The following is a 13,960-nucleotide window of genomic DNA, read 5'->3' on the forward strand; positions in this document are numbered from 1 at the left end:
CCCCTCGCTGCAGCACCCAGGCAGCAGTGACCTGTGTCTCACACGCCGGCACATCCGCAGCCCTGATGCTGATCGGACAAAGGAAACTGCGCAGACACAGCCAAATTCCAGAAAATTATTTTTTCATTTTCTCCTTTATTAGTTTTTTATTAGAGGAAAAAATAAACGTAAGCTGACTCTGCTCCAGTGCAATCTTCACCAGAAAAGCTCCCGGCTCCCCCTGGTCTCTGAGCTTTGTGGGTCTGGTTGCCCCCCTCTCCCCGTCTCCCCCCTCTCGCCCCCCCTGGACGGCAGCAGGGCTCCGGGTCACAGTCTGCAGCCAGCGAGGACGCGCTGCGGGTGCACGGCGGGTGCCGATAGCAGGGGCTGCAGGGGGGACCCACCTCTTGGAGCCAGAAAAACACCCAGATGTTGGCCGCAGGCTCTGGCGAGCTGGGGAAAGGAGCATCCCTGGTGCCCGGTCACACAGAAGGAAGGTTCAGCAGAGATGCAGAGGATCCAGCAGCTGCCCAGGAGCTGTGGTGCGGCAGGCGTCGGTTTTGTCACACAGTTGCTCCCATCCCATTTTTCCAGCCATGGCTCTTTGTCCCTCCATCCTTGCATGGCACATAGAACATCCCTGGGGATGAGCCACAGTCAATGCTGCAGGTTGAGCCACTCTGTGAACCTCTGCTGGCTCCTGAGCCAGAATTTAGGGGATATTGGGATACTGGGACACCCCCCAGCACTGATGCATGGGCAGAGGATGGGGGAGTGTCACCCCCCTGCAGATGCTCTGGACGGGGCTGCCCAGGAGGGCAGATCCAAAGGCAGCCCCTTGGGATCCACATGCTGTGGGAGCAGCAGATGGGTGAGGAAAGCCAACTGGGATGGAAGCATCCCAGCCAAGGAATGAGCTAACATTTGGGTCAGACACAGTGGATGGTGCAGAGGCTCTCAGTTTGTGAACTGTGGGGAAGATGCAGCCTGATGAGAGCCAGTGGAAAAAGTCTTGGACTTTCTTGAACTCTTGGAATAACTGGAGCTGCATCTCCAGCCCGGAGAGCTGGGGAAAGAAAAAAGCAGGAAGAGATGTCCCAGCGGTGGGACAAGGAGGGTGGATGGGATCCACAGAGGGGCCCCCAGTCACCGCGGGCAGGTCAGGCGATGGTACACACGACGGCCACTCTGGCTCTGCCGCGGGCAGCACCGAGCACGGCAGCGGCACAGCGAGCGGATGCTTTCCCCGCTGCCCTCCTTCCCGCAGCGGGAGCCGTGCCATGGGCCCACCCCAGCTGCAGGTTCCCCGTGCCGCTGCCTGGAGTTGGGAAGGGCTGCCAAGACCCATCGCCCTCCTGCAAAACTGCTCTAGGATCTGGAATCAATTATTCTCTGGGCCCAGGAATTAGCACATTACAAAAGCAAAATGACTTCAAGAACCTGGAATGGGATCCGTTTTTGCTCAAATTGTCACCTGCCGACCGTGCCCCTTCCCTCGGTGCGGGGAGGGGAGGCTGCGGCGCAGTGATGCACGGTCCCTTTGAGAGCCAGAAAACCCTCCCCGGCAATCCGCAGCTCCAGACCACGGCTGAAGAGAGGTGTCGGTGCTCACTTCCTACGTCAGATGGATTTTTCTCATTCCTGGTTGAAGCTCTCCAGAGCTCCGTCCAAGGCGAGAGGTGACCCCGGGGCTGCCACGTGTGCCCTCCTCAGCGTGGTCTGGCTCAGTGCTCAGTCGCACCCAGACGCCTCCCACTCCAAAGCATTCCCAAGTTATCAGCAAAGCATCCCAGCCAGGGGGATCGGCTCTGCTCTCCTCTGCCGAGGGATTAGAGGTGAGGAACTCAAGCGACTCGAGGAGATATCACCCAGGAGGCTCATAGACATGAGGAAACCTCACAGAGCCGCAGTGTTCACCAACAGGTGACTGAGCCTCCCGTTGCCTTTGGAAAAGCGGATTCTGCCTCAAATGGCTGTGGATGCTCTTGGTGAGCTGCCCACACTCATTCCCAACACTTCTCTTCGCTAGCCGTCGCCCATCCCTTATTGCTGGTTAAGCCTGCGAGTAAAAATGTCTTTTAATGGTGATAAATAAAGCAGAACCCTCTGAAGGAAGCAGGTGGGATGCACCTCAGAAGTCCATTCCCGAGTGCAGCCTGCGGCTCAGGCTCTGCCACCTCTTGCTGAGGGCACAGGATGGGTGTTTAACCCCAGGACACAGCAATTTTGGGAATATCCTTTCCAGCATATACACCAGAGGGGTTTTGGGGGGCACAGAGATCCCACAGGCTCCACCTCACACAAACCAGAGCAGCACGTGGGCAAAGCTGGGAAGAGCTTCAAGGCCCGATGCCCTCACCCCCTCCTGCCCAACCCTTTCCTCCCCCTCCTCCTCCTCTGCAGCCCTGGCTCCTGGCTCCAGCTGGAGAGAAATCCTGCTTTTTGCCTTGCGACCGAGCTAAGTGAGCTGGAGAAAATCAACACGGGATTTGCATTAACAGCAGTCGCTACAACAAGATTGCAGCCAAACACAATATTAGAAACTCAGTTTCCCCTCCATCCTTAGTGCTTCCAGATGGAGCCAGACCAGAGGGTAGGGGCGAACCTCCCTTTTCTGCTTGCAGCACGGACCTTTTCTTCAGCCTCAGGCTCCAGAGGGGGTGAGGAGGGACAGATCTGCCCTTTGTCCGAGCTGTGAGCCCGACGCCGGAGCAGCAAGGGGACCGGCAGTTTCCCTGGTTTCCAAAGCAGCAGATTTATTTCCGCTTACATTAGAGAGAGTAAAAGAAAAAAAAAGAAAAAAAGAGAGAGAGAGAAAAAAAAACCAAAAGAGAAAGAGATCAGGATATTCTGTAGCCCCTCGGGATCTGTTTAGGGGAAGACATCCTTGGAATAACATCAGCAGTCCCAGCACCGCCTTCTGAGCCCGGCCAGGAACCGGCCTCTCCGGGCACTAAAATCACTATAGCAGAGTGCTAAAAATATTCATTACCCAGGAGGGAGTCGTCATAATTGAACAGGCCCCAGGTATTAAGTAGGTAGCAAGACCTGGCACAGGCTCCTTGGCTTACACCTAGTCACACACATTTGTGTTTGCCATTAGAGCCTCCAGGCAAAGATGTTCCCAGGGAACGGCCAAAATCCGAGCGGCTGGCTTGTCCCCCCACCACGCTCTGCCAGGAGACCCCACTCTCACGGAGCTGTCAGCTCGTTTATTTGAGCTGAAGCAGTTTCCCGGCTCTGGGGGCTTTGCCAGGCGGGGTTTGATAAGAGCAGAAGTTGCCTTGCGCAGAAGAGGGGTGTGCGGGGCGCAGCCCTGCCTCGGCAGCCCCCGGACCCCCCGGTGCTGCTGCCTCCCCTCCGCAGCTCAGAAACCCAAGCTCAGCTCATGTTCTCATCATGTGGGGACCTCATTAAACAACCAGACTGATTTTTGGATGGGCTTTGCATGAGCCCAGCATTGCCTTGGGCAGGGGCTTCAGCTCCTCCCAGCCACCCCAATACCAAGTGGGCTTTGGTGGTTCCTCCAGGCAGCGTGGAGCAAGTTCAGGGTTTCTCTGGCAGCGCAGAGCCAGCTCTTGCAGTCTTGGGACAAAAAGCCCTGTATAACAGCCACCGAGTTCTCCCAGCTCCCACTAGCGCTGGCACGGGATCGCCAGCTCCAAGCCTGTACAAAGCACCTTCAGACTGCGATGAAAATCGAATTTAAGTCACAGCTTTGTTGTTTTTCACCGGCAGCTTTTGCAGTTGCTGCTCTCCAGCCTTTCCTTGTGAGAAAACGATCCGGGCTGCGTGTGCAGTGAATGCAGAGCATCTGCAAATCCTCCTGTTCCTGAGGGACTCGGAGGGTACAGGATTGCAGGAGCAGGATCCTGGCGGTGTGCCCTGCCCTGTGACCCAGCAGGGGCTCAGCACCCCCCAGCACCGCTGGCACCCAGCCCAGCTCCCCCATCCCCCTGGGAAGTGCCGTGTCCGTGCACCGGCAGTTCTGGCCGTGGCGTGTACGGATGCAATCACTCACGTCCTGTTTAGCCCCAGCCTGTTTACGGACCGCCAGCAGTGTTTACCGGCCCGCCTGGACCCTCTGCAGACCGGAGGCTGCTGCAGCTGGAGGAGGGATGCGGGAAGAGGGGGTTCAGCCGTGTTTATCCTGCTGTGGCTTCCCCAGCCGAAACCCCGCAGCTGAACTCTGCACAGGGTGCAAGAAGCACTCCAGCTTGGTTGCTGCTGCCATCTCTATGCACGTGGATGCCTCAAACCCCTTCCACTTGAGAAGGATGGATGTGAGGGCTGCAGAAATGCTGCTTGGATCCTTCAGCCAGAAAACCCATGCATGTTTTAATCTGGCAGCTATTTCCAATGCCACATTTTATGCTGGAAGCATCGTGGAGAGTACCCGGACCGCTGCCACTAGCCGGGGCTGGTGTGCAGCACCCACTGTACCTGCAGCATAGCAGGCTCCACGTTTATAAGCAACAGATTTGCTCTGTGTCTTAAAGAAAAGCCCCTCATAAAATCTGCCAGCCCTGCAAAGAGATAAGCAGGGTCTCCAGGAGCCCTTGGCTTGGAAAGGTGCTGTGGAAGGAGCTGCTGTGATGGAGAGCCAAGTGCGGGGGTGGGCGAAGGAGGGGGATGCTCAGGCTGTTGCTGAGCCTCTGCCAGCCCCAGCCCCATCTGCTGAGCTAGGAACAGGGACACACACAGACACATGCACGGACACATGCATGAAATCGGCTGTGGGAATCACCATGTGTGGGGAAGCTGGGAGATTCTCCCATCAAACAAAGCCTTGGAAGGGGAAATAGCAGAGCAGGACCAGGACACTGGCCGCTCGGTGCTGCTGCCAAGACCTGGCGTCGCACGGTGTTGCAGAGCCTGTGTGTGGCCAGGCTGCAGGACACGGTGCGGGGGGTGCACGGGGCTGAGGACATGGCTGGGATGCAGTTGCTCTTCCTCTGCCCGGTTTGGGCTCGGGCAGGTGGAGCATGTGGCAGCTTCATGTGTTTAAACAGCCATAAAACCCGAGGTGGGGTAAATTCCTTTTAGAGCAGCGAGGGCAGAGGGCGGCTGGGGCAGCTGCAGGGCAAGGACAGGGTGGGCGGCCTGGGTGCCCTTGCTCTGTGCTGCAGAGGATCTGCAGGTGGCAGAGCCCCCTGCACCTGCCCATGCACAGAGCAGCTTTCGGGGCACCTTTGGGTGCTCTGCAGCCAGGATGAGTGCAGCAGCGTGTGTTTTGGGGACAGGCTGATGGAGCTGCAGGCAGCTGGTGCAGGATGGACCAGTCCAGGGGCCGCTCCAAGTCACCCGATGGGTTGGTTGGGGCTGGAGCTGGGGTGTGTTGTGTCCAGTTCTGGAATCCCCAATATAAGAAGGATATGGAACTGCTGGAACAGGTCCATAAGAGGCTACAAAGACAATCTGAGGCCTGAAGGACCTCTGCTATGAGGACAGGCTGGGGTTGTTCAGCCTGGAGAAAAGAAGGCTCCAGGGAGATCTTATAGCGACCTTCCAGTACTGAAAGGGGCTACAAGAAAGCTGGTGAGGAGCTTTTTACAAAGGCATGGAGCGACAGGATGAGGGGGAATGGCTTTAAGTTGGAAGGCAGAAGATTTAGGTTGGACATTGGGAAGGAAATCTTCACAATGAGTGTGGTGAGGCCCTGGCCCAGGTTGCCCAGAGCAGTGGTGGCTGCCCCATCCCTGGAGGGGTTCCAGGCCAGGTTGGATGGGGCTTGGAGCCCCTGATCCAGTGGGAGGTGTCCCTGCCCGTGGCAGAGGGGTTGGGATTAGATGATATTTAAGGTCCCTTCCAATTCAAAGCATTCTGTGATGCCACGAAGGGGACCCCTCTCAGCAAGATGCAGGCGATGGCTGGAGGGAAACAGCCACAGGACACGCAGCGGATGCTGTTGTGAGCAAACATGCATGCTGGGGACCAATTTCAGGGATGCTCTGCATCCTCTGACTCTCTATGCTGCAAGGACAGGAGTTGCTGGGCTCGGATGCCCAGTGCGATGCAGCTGGTGCTGCCTGGGAGCCGGGTGAGAGGAGAGGGCTGGGAGCGCAGGGCAGCGCAGAGGGGAGGCAGCGCGCTCCCCAGAGATAAGAGCAGATATAATGACTGCTTTTACACGCACAGAGATACAAAAACCCAAATCCTGGAGGATAATTGCTCAAAAAAACAAAGGGGCGCTTCATATTTCTTGGCTCCCTGACAGAATTAGCACAGCGAGCGTTCCCTGGCTTTCCTTTCATTCTTCTCCAAAAACATCACTTTCCTCAGGGGGGGTCGGGAGGAGGGAGTGGGAGAGCAGTGAGCATTGCCGGGCCCGTCAGCGCATCGCGGCCAGCTGCGTGCGAGGAGCAGGAGCTCTGCCCGTGCCCCCTTCCCAGCTGCCCTCGCCATCCCCCTTGCCCACCCCGTTGCCCTCTCCCAGACCCCAGCGCACGGGGAGCAGCGCACCGGGGTCCAGCCGGCACGCCGGGGTCCCCTGCCTTCCCCTCCGGCACCTCCTTCCTTGCCCGTGTCTGCCGCAGAGCTGGTACCGAGCGCGGCGGGGAGGCAGCGTGCCAGCGGCATGGTCTGATCCACGAGTCTCAAGGAGGCAAACAGCTGGGGAAGAGCCTCGGAGGCTTTTTCCCAAGCTCCGAGAGCTCTCTGAAGCCGCACGGTGCTCGCCCCCGTACCCAGGTGTCCTTTGAAGGGGAGCAGGCAGCCCTGGCTCCCGGCAAGCCGCGGCACGGGCAGCACCGGGGAGCGCCCGCGCGGCAGGGCAGGGCGAGTGGGCTGCAGGCATGGGCAACCAAAAAAGGCTCTTTATTTATTACGGGTGTTGGAGATGCCGCTGTCTGATGCCCCTGAGCCATGGGAGCTCACCTGCTGCCTTGAAAACCAGCAGCCAGGGTGGTGGGTTTAGCGCTTTGGTGGGAGAAAAGGCACAAGAGGAGCGCGGCAGGCGGCGAGGGGAGAGAGGAGTGGGATGGAGAAGTGCAATGGCAAGGGGGTAGGGCAAAGAGGAGGCCACCACACCCCACCTACAAGTGGCCGGCCACGAGGTGACAGGTCCAGTGCCACTGCCCAGCCGAGCAGCCTCGGCACCCCGGGCACCAGGAGTGAAGGGGCATCCTTGGGATCTCGGCGCCTTTTGCTTTACCCCAATACAAACCTATGTCTGAGACCCTCTTGTTTGTCAGTCCCCGCTCCCCAGCTCTGGTTTAAGCCCCCCCAGTGCTACCCATGCCACATCCCTGCCACCGCGAGCCCTGCAGCATCTCTGCCGTGCCCGCGGCTCCCCCGGCCCTGCTGCGGGGCTGGGTGGCAGCAGGGTCCCCAGGGGTGCCAGGAGTGGGGGGCACTGCTTTCACCCATCACCACAGCCGGGCTCCCCACATCCCCACGCCTGCCACGCTCCCCTCCACCCCTGCACCCGCTGCCCGAAGGCTGCAGCTTTTCAGGCCTCTCCATAAAGAGTGTTATTCAGAGCTGGAATTAAAAAGCTTAAGTGTAAAAGAACGCTAAAGGGAGCAGTGGAAGAACCGGATTTTCTTTTATTTGATTTTTTTCTGTTCTGAAGGATGCTGTATTGAGCCGAACATGACAAATATGCCAGGAATGTTTGCCCTCAGGGCCTGGGAGAGTAGGGAAAGGCCCAGAGAAAGGCACCGCTGGCACCTTATCAACACCCCAGCCCCGCTGTTTGCCCAAACCCAAGTGCCAGTGGGGTGGCAGCTGCCCACGTCCTTGCCCAGGACGCCCGCGGGTGCAGCGGTGCCACCGAGCGTGTGGCACCCACTGTGCCATGGGGGCCGCGGCACCCCAGCAGCAATGGGGCGCTCTGGCAGCCCCGCGCCCAAGCTGAGCAGTGGCAGTGGATGATGTAGGGTGTGCAGCTCCCCGGGATCCGTTTCCCTCCTGCTCATCGCTGCAGTTTGTCCCAGTGATGTTTTGGTCAGGCTCGGCAAGCCCAGCCGTCACAGTGGCATCACCTCCACTCGGCTCAGAGCTGCAGCCCCAGCAATGGCTTCGTCTCAGGGGGGGCAGCAGCACACGATCCATGGCTGTGGGTTGGGGTCTGCCAGGTCCCCGACATCCCGGATTAATCACGAAGTAACAGAAGGGAGAGCACCGCGTGCCCCAGGGATGCACTAGTGTGATGCCCATGTCCTCCACCCTGTGCCACCAAAGCCCTTCCCAGGGGAGCATCCTCTTAGGAAGAGCTTAAAGCCACTTGCTTGGTGCTTGTCAAGACCTTGGTGTTTGCACCAAGGGAAGAGCTGCCATCGAGTCTCCATGCTGCTTGGAGAGCCCTGGCCTGGCTTTGAGGAAGCCACGTGCAGCAGGCTGGGGCCGGGGCTAATTAACAGTCCTCGTTAAAAATATATTGTGGTTGGTTTAAACAAGGTTCCCTCAAGCCAAAGGAAGCTGGTGAGGGATTGTGGAGAGATAGCGAGTGAGCAAGGCGTCCGGGGAGGGGGAGGCAATGCCTGGGTGCATTTATTTCTTTATTTACTTCCATTTCTAAAATAAAATAAAGTGCCTCTCTGGAGCTGCAGGCGCCCCAACGTCTATTAAAGCACCACATAGGAAATTGTAAAGCACAGGAAAACAACCCAATCAGCCTGACCCCTTAACAAACTCCAGCTATAGCCAAAGTTGCAGAATAAACAAAGCGAAGCCGCCGCCGCCAATCCTCGCCTGGGTGCTGGGGCTGCTCTGCCGGCCCCACCGGTGGCCAACCGGCCCCTCACCGTGGCCCCCCACCGCGGGGCTGCCCCTGGGTGCTCACCGAGGGTGCCGGCTGACCAAAGCAGGGATGCTCCGCAGCCTGCGGCTGTGGCGTCCCCTCCAGCGCTGGCATTGCCGTGCACGCTCCGGAGGGCATCGCTCCTGGGGCAGGGGCTCAGCGACAGAACCGCCCCCAGCAGAGCGCGGTCCTCGCCCGGCTGTGCAGCAGCACGCGCGGCCCCTGCCCCTCGCCCGGCTGCGAGGAGCGAAGGCAGCTGGGCTACAGCACCGCCTGACCACATGCTTCCACGTTGCCTCGGCCAAGGAGGAGATGATGTTAAATGAGTCAACAGTTGGCCCAAGCGCCGGGGTCGGGAGGGTAATGTTTCCTTCAAAGTCAGATGCTTCCTCTCCTCCTCACTGGAGACGATGACGCTCTGGGCCCGCAGTGGGTCCCGTCTCTCCCAGCCAACACAGCTCGGGATCGATGTGTCTCTAAGCCTCAGGGTTTGCCCCAGGGCCCCCAAGTCCTTCTGACACCCACGAAGGGGCACTGGCACCGCCACAAGCCATTAGCATCGGTCCCAGCGAGGTATTGCTCCGTTTCCCTGGACACCGATAATTCAGCCAGAACCCGAACAATTTTCTGTGCATAATAGGCAGAAATTTGCTCTCAGCAGCAGGCTGGGAAATCAGCATCCCAGCAGAGGCAGCCTGCCTTAATCAGCCTGGCCACAACTTGGAACAAACCCGCTGATTAAGGCTTGGCAGAGGCGGTGGCGTGTGCTGAGGGCCTTCCCTTCACCTCCTGCACAGGCACAGCACGAGGGTTCAGGAATCTTTACGAAGCGATTGCCTGCATTCCTGTGGAGCCGCCTGCCACCAGCGCTGCCGCCGCCTGCCCCGTGCCCCCCACGCCCCCCGCGCCCCCCATGCCCCCTGCACCCCCTGCGCCCCCTGTGCCCCCTGCGCCCCCCACCCCACGAGCGACACGCAGGGGGTGTGGGGAGCAGCGAGCAGGCGGCATCCCTGCGCATCCAGGGAATCTTGGTGGATGGAGGGAGGCAGATCTGTGCAACAAGGCTTGGGGGATGGGTTATGTTCCTGACAACCTCCAAACTCCCCCCAAATCCCACAGGGCTAGAGAGCCCTCTCTTATCTAAGGACTGGGGGAAGCTGCTTAAGCAGGAGTCCCCCCTGCTCATGGCGATTCAAATCACAGGACTGCGGATACTGCCTGGTTGGTTAACACAGCCGCAGCCCCCACCACAGGGGTGTCGGAGCCCCTGTTCAGCGTGCAGGAAAGCAATGCCATGTGGGGTGCCCGGAGGACGCCCCACGGCCTCACTGCGGTCCCAAGATCAGGCACTGCTCTCATCTTCCTCCTTGAGCCTCCCCCTCATGCTCTGCCTCCCACGCGCTCTCCTGCTGAGCCACTGCTCCCGGGGCACTGCTGCCACCTCCGCTGCCCGTGGGACACAGCAGGCACCGCACAGGTTGGTGGCTTTCCTTGGGACATTCCAGCCCACCGCCCCTAGGATGGGGTGTCAGCACCCTCGTGTGCCGCCCAGCCCTGTGGTTGGGGTTGTGGGTGGGTGCCAGAGGTGCAGCCCTGCGAAGCAGGAGGCAGGAGGCAGGACACCGCCTCCAGCACAGCGCGCTCTCCTCCTGGTGCACCAGCAGGATGTTTACATGATGGTTTCTGGCTGGTGAAGGACACACAAAGCCTCAAAAAAAAAATAAAACGAAATACTAATAATAAAATCAAAATCCCCTGTTGTTCCCTCCAGCACATGGAAAGTAAACACAGCTGCTCCACTCACCCCAAACAGTGTCCACACACCGAGCCCCCCTGCCCTGCCCACCCCGCCGTTGTCCTCACACCGAGCTGGCGAGGACGTGCTGCCCGACAGCCACGTGCCCACAGGAGGGAGAGTGGCCGGAGAGAGCGGCTTTGGGCCAGACCCCACGGGAGTGCTGAGCTCCCAGAGTGGGTGGCAGCGTGGGTTGGGCACACTCAGCCTCCCACGCTGTGCGGTCGGTGCAGGCTGAGAGGGGACAAGCTGCGTGGGATGGCGTGTTCCAGCCCCAAGGAGCCTAAAGAGGTGCAGGGTGCCCAACCTCGTCTCTTTCGTTGCAAGAAGGAGCAGATGAAAATACCTCTGGATGGAGATGCCCAGGAGGACTGCATGAGTGGGGCAAGGGACCTGTCCCCTGTGCAGTCTGGGGACAAGAGCAGCAGGGGAGGGAGGACACGACGGGTGTGTGAGAAGGGGATGGGTGCAGGAGGTCACGGCTGCCCACAGCCACGTGGAGGACGGGGTAAAGTGGAGGTTAAACACTAGGAAACACTTTCTGGCTCTAGCTGGGACCTGGGTGGCAGAGCCAGCTCCAGAGCTGCCTCTGCGGGGACAGGCTGGGGAGACCCTTGGTGCGGGCTGCGTGTCTGCCACACCACCATGGCTGGGATTCCCCATATCCTTTCCTTCTTCCTCAATCCCTTCTTCCTCCTGGCAGCAGGGCCTGCTGCAGCTCCCCAGCCCGCAGAGATCCCCACCCCGTCTGACCTGAAACTGAGGAGGGAGGAAACCTTTCCCATATTTGCTATGCAACCGCATCAGCTCCGGGGCAGAGCTGCGAGTGGGAACCTTCATAACTGCTCCCTCTGAAGTAACGCTCGCAGTTCTGGATTTAAATAAAGCACAAGGATCTCTAAACCCTAAACACAAGCAGAACTACCAAATCCCCCAATTTCACTTTTGCCATGACTTGCTCAGCACAGTTTAGCAAGTAGTCACAGGCCCATCAGCCTCCAGGTTCAGGAGGGCTGCAAGACCCACGGGAGGATGGGCTGGGCTGGGGGACCCTCAGGGCTGCAAGGATGCCATCGGGGGGGGGGGGGACTGGGGGCTTCCAGAGGTACTCCAGGCTGAAGAGATTCTCAGGCTGGAAGAGGGCTTGAGGCTACGGGGATGCTCAGGGCTAGTAGGAATGCTCAAGGATATGAGGATGCTCCAGGCTGTGGGGATGCTCCAGGCTGGAAGGGATGATGCAGGCTGGAGAAGTACTGGAGGCTGTGGGGATGCTCCAGGCTGGTAGGGATGCTCCAGGCTATGGGGATGCTCCAGGCTGGTAGGGATGCTCCAGGCTATGGGGATACTCCAGGCTGGTAGGGATGCTCCAGGCTATGGGGATGCTCCAGGCTGGTAGGGATGCTCAGGACTGGAAAAGGGCTGGAGGCTGTGGGGATGCTTGGGGCTGGCAGGGGTGCTCGATGTTGTGAGGACGCTTCAGATTGTGGGGATATTTGAGACCGAGGGAGTTGCCTGAACTGCGAGGATGCTGCGGGCTGTGAGGATGCAGGGGGCCGGCAGGGATGCTCGGGGCGGCGGGGAGCTCACGGTGCCGGCGGGCAGGGCAGGCGCTGCGGGGGCTCCCGCTTGCGTGGAGCTCGGCTGTCCTCTAGCGCACGCCGGGCTGCATGGCACGGCTCGGCTCGGCTCGGCTCGGCTCGGGACGGAGGGGGGCGAGACAAGGCAGTGACGGAACACTGCTCCACTAATACCCACCTCCCACTTTTCAGCCTCCCGTTCCCTGTAAACCGCCACATTTTTGGGGGGCTCCTCTCTTTAATGCCTTTAAATTTGAAGGGGAAGATTTAGATTAGACATTAGGAAGAAATTCTTCACAGTGAGGGTGGGGAAGCCCTGGCCCAGGGTGCCCAGAGCAGTGGTGGCTGCCCCATCCCTGGAGGGGTTCCAAGCCAGGTTGGATGGGGCTTGGAGCCCCTGATCCAGTGGGAGGTGTCCCTGCCCATGGCAGGGGTGGGACTGGATGGGCTTTGAGGTCCCTTCCAATTCAAACCATTCTCTGATACTATTTATTCAGTATCCCACTCTTTGTCCTTCACTTTTTCCCCACCTCCCGCCCCCTCTTGGCCCTCTACCCATTTGAACCATCTTTCAGCCTTGGTCTCCACTTCCCTCTTCAGTTTTCTCAGCCTCAAACTTTTTTGTCCATCACTTCTTTTGTTGGCCACAAGTTTTTTTTACACTGTCTCCTACTATTTCAGGGTGGGTTTTTTTTCTCCAGTACTGCTGTCGGGTGGGCAGAGGGATGTGACAGCCACTGAGGAGCTGGCACAGGCAGATGGGATGAGGAAAGGACAATGAGGAGGAGGAGTGGAGAGGTCAAGGGCGGAGGGATGGGTGTGTCACACCCTGAGCAGCCTCACCTGGGGCTCCCCCACACCTGCTCACAGATCTATTTAAGCTCAGCCTGGAACTCTCCCTTTCTTCCTCGTGTTGGTGGGGATGTGCCCATCTCCGGCTCTACCTTCTGCACGGAGCTGTGCTGCCAGGGGCTTGGCTGAGTGGGAACAGTGAGTTGCTCCTGTGTTTGATGCACCCTGTGGTGAGAAATCCTTCCACAACTGGATAAGGGACTTGTTCCTGCCATCCTGTCCCCCTTTTGCAGCCCCTTGTGCTCCCTTGTCTGCTCCTTTCACCTTTCCATCTCAGTTTTCACTGCAGCCTTCTCCACCTCTCAGCCTGACTGCTGGCAAAGTCCTCCTGTGCTGCAGGAAAGCTTTGTTTCCAGCTTTCTTCCTGGGACCATTTCCCCAGCATCCCTTGTCTCTTATTTACTTGGAGCCACAAAAGATGCTGCAGTGTGGGGTGAACGCTCTGGCAGAGCAGCCAGGACAGAGGATGAGCAGCTCAGGAATGTGATGGGATGTGGAGGGACCTGCCAGCTCAGCGGAGCTGGGAGCCCTGGGCACGCTCTGGGGGGGAGGCGGCAGCATCCCGGGTGGTGGGAAAGCCAGAAAACCGTGTGGGTGTGTTACTGTGTGTGTGCGCTGGCTGAGTGTCCGGGCACAGAGGGAGGGGCGGGGGTCACAGCACCTCTGCCCGCACCTGTGTGAGAAGCATGAGTGTCCCAGGCAGAGTGCGGGGCTCACACACACGGGGTGCACGCAGGGACCCCCAGGGCTGCACACGGGAAGGGTGCTCAGAGCAGGACCCCAGGGGTGCACACGGGAAGGGTGCTCGGAGCGGGACCCCAGGGGTGCACACGGGAAGGATGCTCGGAGCGGGACCCCAGGGCTGCACACGGGAAGGGTGCTCGGAGCGGGACCCCGGGGGTGCACACGGGAAGGATGCTCGGAGCGGGACCCCGGGGGTGCACACGGGAAGGATGCTCGGAGCGGGACCCCTGGATGCGGGCGCGAAGGCTGCTCGGAGCGGAGGTCCGCGGG

The 13,960-nt window shown here is 59.4% G+C and overlaps 1 protein-coding gene across 1 annotated transcript in view; it reads left to right on the forward strand.

Annotated features, from left to right (window-relative positions):
* ARR3 (arrestin 3) overlaps positions 1-13,960 on the forward strand; it is a 349,343-nt gene that overhangs the window by 146,097 nt on the left and 189,286 nt on the right. The gene's annotated exons all lie outside the window — the stretch shown is intronic.

This window comes from Cuculus canorus, chromosome 10 (assembly GCF_017976375.1).
Source record: "Cuculus canorus isolate bCucCan1 chromosome 10, bCucCan1.pri, whole genome shotgun sequence".
Lineage (NCBI taxonomy): Eukaryota > Metazoa > Chordata > Aves > Cuculiformes > Cuculidae > Cuculus > Cuculus canorus.